The sequence below is a fragment of the Suncus etruscus genome, chromosome 16 (assembly GCF_024139225.1).
Source record: "Suncus etruscus isolate mSunEtr1 chromosome 16, mSunEtr1.pri.cur, whole genome shotgun sequence".
NCBI lineage: Eukaryota > Metazoa > Chordata > Mammalia > Eulipotyphla > Soricidae > Suncus > Suncus etruscus.
Window position 1 is genome coordinate 83,466,065 of NC_064863.1, and position 9,126 is coordinate 83,475,190.

Consider the following 9,126-nt stretch of genomic DNA (forward strand, 5'->3'; position numbering starts at 1 on the left):
TGGGACTACATCAACTTAAAGAGTTTCTTCATGGCAAGAAAAAACATGAATTAAAACTAAGACACCAACTGAATGGGAAAAAATATTCTAGAACAATCAGATAAACTTTTAGTATCAGAGCTATATAAAACACCAAATATCAGCAATAGAAAAATAAAAGTACTATCCAAAATTATGAAAAATTAATAGGTACACAACAACTAAAAATAGCTAATGGGATTCTTCAAAAACATTAAGTCAAAAAAATTTATAGGAACTGCTATATCTCACACTGGGGTTATTATAGTCATTGACAGAATTGTTTGTTGCTGATTGAGCCTTCTTTGTTATAAATTTTGTTTATTGACTTAGTTGATAAAAGTAAAGTAAATAAGCTACTATATGTATATGCAATATAGTATTTGTTACACAATAAACAATGGACATGTCCTAGACAATATGTCTACTATATTATTATTGTTGTTGTCATTTTTCCTACTACCTCTGTTTTTCAGGGCTTATTCTGCAGTCTGGATCACTCCTGGCACGTTTCTGGGACATGTGTGGATGAAACCTGGGTCAACTATGTGCAAGGCAATGCCCTACCCACTGTATGTAATATCTCACTAGTCACTATTGTTGATGTTTTAGTTGTTTTAGTTCACTCGAAATGATATTTGTTGGATAATAGGACTGTGTTTGTGGAGAACTAATTTGTCCTTTTTCCTTAAAGAGCACTTGAAAGGGTCCCAAGAGATAGCATGGAGGTAGGGTGTTCACCTTGCATGCAGAAGGCTAGGGGTTCGAATCCCAGCATCCCATATGATCCCCAGAGCCTGCCAGGAGCAATTTCTGAGTGTAGAGCCAGGAGTAACCCCTGAGCACTGCCAGGTGTGATCCCAAAACAAAAAACAAACAGCAAAAATGGAGTACTTGAAAGGGGAAACAGTAATATTATGTAACTTAAATCACTAGAGTATCATTTACATCAATATTTCATTCTTCATAAGTTGATAAAAACAAGTACATCCCTTAGCATGTACTATGTGCTTGACCATTAATTTTGTATTATTTTTCTCAGGAAACTTCCGTTTGCATTTAAAATCATCTTCAGTATTGTCCACATTATTTCTTTACCTCCAATATACACAGTAGTATATTTGTTGTCTGTTGTATAGCACTTAGACTTAAGTTGAGTCTCTCAAATTAATTCATACACTGAAATTCACTTCTCTAATATCAAAGTAATAAGATTTTGGGGGGGCTGTTGAATTGAGTTCTCTCTCAACTTAATTCAGACACTGAAATTCACTTCTCTAATATCAAAGTAATAAGAAGAGTTTTGGGGGGCTGATTATTATGTCAAGCAGACAAAGGCTCAGAAATAAGACTAGTTGGCAAATAGAACATGAAGAACTTTGTTTTTCTACAACAGAAGATACAATATCTGTCATCTGTCACACTCAGCAGAGTCAGACCATGCTAGTTTCCTGACATCAGACTGAGAATAAATAGGCTCAGTCTAAGGTATTTTTGTAGTAGCTACCCAAATGGACTTGACTTTAAATCATCTTTGAATACCTTTTCAGTAAAAAAGTCAATTTTACCCTAAAGATAGTAATTTTTCTGCTTGGTTAAATTTTAACAAACTAGCATACATATAGCCCAGATACTAAACAGAATGAACTCTGAGCTCATTTTGAGCTAAGTCATTGATTTTTCTGATCTTATGTTAAATAAAATTATGTGCTTTTAGCTCATTAAAATATAAAAATTTAGTATTTTTAATTTTTTTAATTATGAGAACAAAGATGCAAAGAAAGAGGACAAGGTAAAGTTACAGTGGAAGAACAATCACTCAGAAACAGAATTCTTAGTAGTCCCATTGCTGATATTTTAACTTTGAACATTCAGCCAAAAAACATTAAGAATAATAAAACAGAACCCATGTACAATTACTTTGTCCCTCAAGTCCCCAGATTGTAGTTCATAATATTTCTTAGCAGCACACAAAGCAATTTAAAGACATAAAACTCTTCAAACATTGAAGGCAAAGTACTTTTTTACATTTCCATGCACATGCATATTAGTTTAAGTTAACCTCAAAAGTTTAAGTGGGTTGTTTTTCTTAAGGATTAGAGCCAAAGGAGCACAGTAAAAATGGTATTAGAGTGGAAATTATTGTTTGCATAGGCCCACCAAAATATGAAGGACATGGAAAAGAAAAGCATTGGCCTAAAAACAAGGAGACCCTACCCCTGAAGTTTCCTGGCATAATACCAACTCTAGGCTCCAGGCAAACTAGTTTGTCCAATTCATTGTCTGTAGTGCCAATACACTTTTGTTTTTCACACAGTCTCTGTTGTTGGTATCATATTTTTGTATTAAAGATCGTGGAATCTGCATATCCTATATTGCAGTCAAGATGGTGCAGAGCATCCTCTCGTTTCACCTCACAATTACAGGGCAATACAGAGAACCCTGTCCTGTAAGCAGGTCATTGTTGTTGTCAAGTCTTCTTAGTGTTAAGGGAAGTCTCTTTTGAGCAGGTCGATGTCAGAGCCATGGTAGTGCCTTCCCTGGTAGAGGACTGCTTCCAGGTATTGTTATAAAAAACTTTGAATGTTTCATAGATAGCGACCCTGGTTCAGGGGCAAATGGAGGATGCCCATTCTTCTGAGGCTTGTGCCAGGTCATTATATCAATGTTCAGGGTGTAAGGCCATATTGTACTACGAGATTTGTGTGTTCCGATCTCTAATAGATAAGAATTTATTTGTATGTATAGTATTTTTCCATTTTAATGTGCCTATGCAAACAAAGAACAATGCCACGTGGCGTTATCGGTGCATATGGGGGACATAAGAACAAGCCCAACAATCCCCATGACATGGTTCAATCATAAGCATTAAACTGAGGGACTCTTCCACCAAAATTCCTTATTGAACAGCTTACAAAGAGAAGACAAGATAAAGAGTGGGTAGAATCGTCATGGTAAAAGAATATTTAGAAAGAGTTATAGATGTTAAAGAAAATACACATAAAATATTCAAAAGACATATGTGTTCATTTTATGTCTTTTGAAATAGTTGGGGGTTGTTAAATCCAAAGCATGATGTTGGTCTGTGATTAAAACTGTGTAGTACTGAAGTTAAAAAGGGTAAATGTGAGGTATTGATGGTTGGGGTGGGAGAGTTAAGGAGTAATAATGAGCTTTGTAGGGGAAGAATCTGTTGGGGAAGGAGGTCAGTCTTGGTGCCTAACAAATTAAAAAACTGAGGGTAAAGAGGGTTAATTAAGGGGAAGATAACGAATCCAGATTGGGAGATGAGGGAGTAGAAGGGGCTCTGGTGTGGAGGAGGGGAAATATATCAGAGGGGCTATATACATTGTATAGATGAATTGTTTATGGATTAGGCTTGGCAGTCAGAGAGGACCACTGTATAGAAAGTCACGTCTACATATACACTGATTTTAGAGACCTATTTGATTATTATCCTCCAAATCTAGGGAATTCCATTTTTTTTCCTAAATACATTTGAGAATTAAGAATATTTTTGGGTGTTGTTAAAAAGTATATATGTTGCGCGGGCGCATTTGCTTTTAAAAATGAATAATAGTAAGAAGAGAATTCCTGAATGGGGTCCAGTCTGGGGTGAGGGGATCTCAGTCCCCTGAACTAAGTGGGCAGCCCAGGGGGCCTATGGCTAGCTGTCCTGCCCAGAGCCCCCAACATACCAGTCGAAGACACCCAGAAGTCCTGGCATGTTGAGTCTTCTGACAAAAATGTAGTATTTTTTTAAGACTCAAATTTTTTTAGCCACACCTGTTTGTACTCAGGCCTTTCTCTTGGTTCTGTGCCCAGGGATAAATTCTGGTGGGCCATGTGGGACAGCATGGGGTCAAACCCTGGTCAGTTACATGCAAGACAAATGCTTACTCACAGTTCTATCTCTTCCGCCCCATTTGAACATTTTTTGAACATGTCTTACTGATGTCAAATTGATTTATCAGAGTGTTAATATTTGCATGTTTCATGGTATCCTGTCATCATAGTAAAAGGACTTCTTGAATTCCCTTCCCCCTGGCTTACCTTTCCATCCTTGGTAACTTTAGTTTTGTCCTCTAATTCATTCTGAAATTTTTATTTGTGTGTGCGTGTGTGTGTGTATGTGTGTGTGTGTGTGTGTTTGTGTACATGGTGTAAGGTAGTGATCTTTTATTTTATTGTGGTTGACCACTTTCCTCAGGGTCATTCGCTAAAGAAACTTTTTGTTCTTTTTTAAATGCTTTTGGCTGTTTTGTCTTAAATTAACTGTGAACAAATCTGAGACTTCTAATTTTGTTTTATGGAGTGTGTGGTTTTTATTATAATATCATTGTTTTTATTACTATAAGTTTATAAAATAGTTTAGAGTGGGTAACATAATGTCTCTATTTATTCCACATTATTTGGTATGGGTGCAACATCCAACAGTGCTCAGGGGACAATAAGCAGTACTGGGATTCAAATCAAGGTCAGCTCCATACAACATCTTTTCCTTAATCCTTGTACTACTTCTCTGGCCATTCATCATTTTGGGGAGGTATATGTGGTTTGGACCTCACTTGGTGGCACTCAGGAGTTAACTCCTGGCTCTATGCTCAAATCCCTCCTAGTAGACTTCAGACCATATGGGATGTTGAGGGTGGTTCCCTGGTAATGCAAATACCCAATTCACTGTGCTATCACTCTGGCCCCTCTCTCCATCTTTTTTGAACCCTAGAATTACTTTGACTATTCAGGGGCATTTTTGTTTATCCACTAATTTTAGCAATATTTGCTTTATGTTGCAAAGAACACCCCTGGAATTTTGTGTGTGTATGAGGATTTTCCAAGTGGTGTTCAGGATAGCCATGAAATAGAAGTGTATCCTTAATGATTGTGAAGTATATGGTACATATATTTGTCAGAGTGTCAAGTTATATCCCTAAAACATAGACAGATTTGAAAATTGATATTACTTAAAACAGAAACAGATGAACATAGATGTACATATGCAACATCTGAAACAAGTCATGTACTCAGCAATAGATGAGTAGATAAACTGTAGATATACACAATAGGATACTACCTAGCTATCAAAAAAATGCCAAATATTTGCAATTTACTGCATTGTGGATGGAATTGGAAGAAGTTATTCTAAGTGAAGTTAGAGTAAAATATAAATACCCAATGATTTTTTCTCATTTGCTCATAGAAATGGATCAGACAATCCCCAGTGGAAACAAACCCTGAGACAAAACCAGCAGATGGTGCTTTTCAATTATACAATTTGACCAATACTGTTGTAAACTATGATTCCTCAATAAAAGATAAACTATAAAAATACATATTAATAAATAACTAGAACAAGTGTAAGTGAGAGATAAAGCTGTTTATAATCTATTATTGAAGAATATTGATTAGAGGTAGACAGTGTTTATTTCAGGAGAGATTGGGGGAGTGAAAGACGTTTAACAAATAATTTTTGGGGCAGAAGTAATTGGGAAGAGAGAGCCTGGGGTGCCTGAACAATAGGATAGCAGGTAAGGCACCGCCTTACATGTGGCTGACCCTGGTTAGATCAGTGGCATTCCATATGGTCCACCAAGCCATGCTAGTTACAATTCCTGAGTGTAGTTATCAAGGGGTAACCCTTGATAACCTTTGGGTTTGGCACCAAAACAAAAAAAATATTAAGAGAAGAGAGGGTGAACAAAAATTCTGAGGCCAGATGAGGATGGTTCTGATGGTCCCACCCAGTGAAGATGGCTTGGGGCTTATCTTTTAGGTAAACTAAGTCCTCAAAAATCTTTAAGCAAGGGAAATAACAGTTTATGTAGCTTGACTTGGCTATTGACTTGCTGTATAAATATCTAGTTTAATGAATGGTGCTAATTAATAAAAATACAATGTGTTAAATACAAGTGAGTTAAAATGCAATTCTGAAGACATAAAGAAAAAAAATCTTTCTAATATGACATCCTTCTTAATCTTTTGTTTCCTCATCCATGCCACTTGCAAGATTTTTAAATTTTCCTACTATAATTTATAAGGTATATAGAACAACATGTAGGTAAGACACTCCATGACATTGAGACTAAAGGCATCTTCAAGGAGGAAACACCACTCTCCAAATGAGTGGACACAGAGATAAACATATGGAACTATATTAAGTTGAGAAGCTTCTGCATTTCAAAGGAAACAGTGCCAAGGATGCAAAAGCCATCCACAGAATGGGAGAAACTATTCACCCAATACTCATGATATAAAGGGCTAATATCTAAGATATACAAGGTACTGACAGAAATTAAAAAGAAACATATAACCCTATCAAAAAATGGAGACAAGAAATGAATAGACACATTCTCAAAGAAGAAATACAAATGGCCAAATGTGCATATGAAAAATGTTCCACATCACTAATCAATAGGGTAATGCAAATTAAAACAATGAGATATCATCTCCCACACCATAGAGATTGGCACACATCACAAAAAACAAGAACAATCACTGCTGGCAGGAATGTGAGGAAAAAGGAACGCTCATAAACTGCTGGTGGGAATGCTATTTAGTCCAGCCCTTATGGAAAACAATATGGAGATTTCTCAAAAAATTGAGCTCCCATATGATCCAGCTATACCATTCTTTGGGATATACCCTGAAACACAAAAACGCAATACAGACCTACCTTCCTATATTTATTGAATAACTATTTACAATAGCCAGACTCTAGAAACAATCACAATGCCCTTCAACAGATGAATGGCTAAAGGAACTGTGGTACATATACACATGGAATATTATGCAGCCATCAGAAGAGATGAGTCATGCATTTTTTTTATACATGGATGGCATGGAAACTATTATGCTGAGTGAAATAAGTCAGAGGGAGAGAGCTAGACAGAGAATATTCTCACTCATGTATGGTTTCTAAGAAAAATAAATGAAATTGTTTTAATAATGCCCAGAGAGAATCGAGTTGAGTGCTAGAAGAGCTAGCTCATGATATGAGGCTCACCACAAATTGTGGTGAGTGCAGTTAGGGAAATAACTACACTGACAACTATGGTGCCAATGTTAATGAATCAGAGAAGTAGAGTGCCTGTCTGGAATACAGGGAGGGAGTGGGGAGGAGGGTGATGGGGTGCATTTGTGGTGGGAATTCTGCAATGTTGCACTAGTGAAGGGGGTTGTTCTTTTTATAACTTAAACCCAAATAAAAACATGTTTGTAATCATGGTGCTTAAATAAATACAGTAAAAAAAAATTTTCTCTGTGCATGGCTTCTCTGTAGCAGGTGTGACTCATAGACATTAGTGGTAGACTCCTAGGATGACTGTGCATGATCTTATTGATCCCAAGGAAAGGTCTGGCTCCATTAGAAGCACATGAGCAGCTCAGACCCTTCTCTGATTTATAAGTCCTGATTTCCACTTTATAGTTGAGAATTATTCTCAGGACCAGTTGCCTGGGAAGTAGGCCCCAAAGAAGAGACTGTATGAAGCTCTCTGCTTGATCAGTACCAAACACTTTTGGGGGTGTTGGTCTTGTGATGGTCATGGCCTTTAAACAAGCTGCAGGACAGAGTAACCCAAACCTCCAGGATTTCATCAGGGTGACATTGCTGGGAACCTGTGGTTGGAGGGCAAGAACTCCTCTATGTGTTCTTGTGGATATGGCCCTGATTGAATTCATTGGACTACTATCACATATATGTGGTATTTAGAATAAATGCATGAAGAAATGCAATGATCTAAATAGTAGTTGTCTTGAATACCTTTGGCTCCAGAGGAGAAGGAAAGAAACTGAGTGAAAGAGAAGAAACACAACTATGAAAGGATGGGGGCCAGGAGCCAAGTGGTCTCAGGTGTGTTGGTGGAGATACAAAAAAATGGACAGAACTAAATATCCAAGCCAAATGCAACAACAATAGATTCAAGAGACCCAAACTTTAACCATCCAAATTTAAAATAGGCCTGCTATATGGGCAAAGTGGGAAGCAGGGAGGATGGTATGGAATACACTTGGGAAACATTGGTTGAAGAAGGTGGACATTGGTGGTGGGATTGGCCCTGATTCATTGTACGTCTAAAATTTAACTATGAAGAACTTTGTAAATCACAATGATTTTAATAAAATAAAATTAATGAGAAAGAAGGATGAAGAAATAAAGAAGGAAAGGAAGGAAGAAGGAAAAAGGAAGAAAGAAAGAAGGAAAGAAGTAAAGAAAAAGAAAAGAAAAAGAAGGAAGGAAGAAGGAAAGAAAAAAAGAAAATTGAGGCTGAGTTATAGCACAGCAGGTAGGTTGTTTGTCTTGCATTCATAGACCCTGGTTCAATCTCCAACATACCATGTGGTCCCCTGAGCCCGTCAGAAGTAATTTCTGAGCACAGATCAGGAGTAACCCCTTAATACTGTAGAGTTTGGCCCAAAAAACCAAAGGGAGGAAACTACCTCTCTGGTGTATGGAAAGCAAATGTGGAATGTAGAAGGATTTTGGTGCAGGGAAGTGGACACTGGTGAAAGAATTGGTGATAAAATATTATTTACCTGAAACCTAGTCATACATAACTGTAATTTCACTATGCCTACATAAAAATTAAAAAAAAAACAAAGGTAAGGATTTTTCCAGGAAGTCTATGGTTTCCTTCATATAGCTGAGCGGAGTTTCACTGCTGACACATATAATAGTTAATTTACCAACTCATCTATGGAAGAAAGGCAAAGGGAGAATAAGTGTAGAAGTTCAGGTTGAATGTTCCAAAGTCACCAATGAGAAAAGAGGAATTCCATATCCTCTATCTGGGGAGGATAGGAGAAGCTAGTTGGGTTGTAATTCCCCACAATAAGTAATCTGCATAGATATGCAGATATGTAGACAAGAAAACTCACACTGTAAGCTGTTCACCCACAAGCCAGTCAGTCCCTCCACCACGTGGAACCACAAGCCTAGATGGCAGCTCACTGCTCAGCTATCCTGCCTACCCTTTATCGAGCGCCAAACAAAGCCAGATGAAATGCAGTGGGAACACAAATGCAAATGGGAACTATTTCAAAGTCCTCTATTTACCTCATAAACAAGCACAAAATAATGGATCTTGTTTATTAGATATAAAGAAAAAC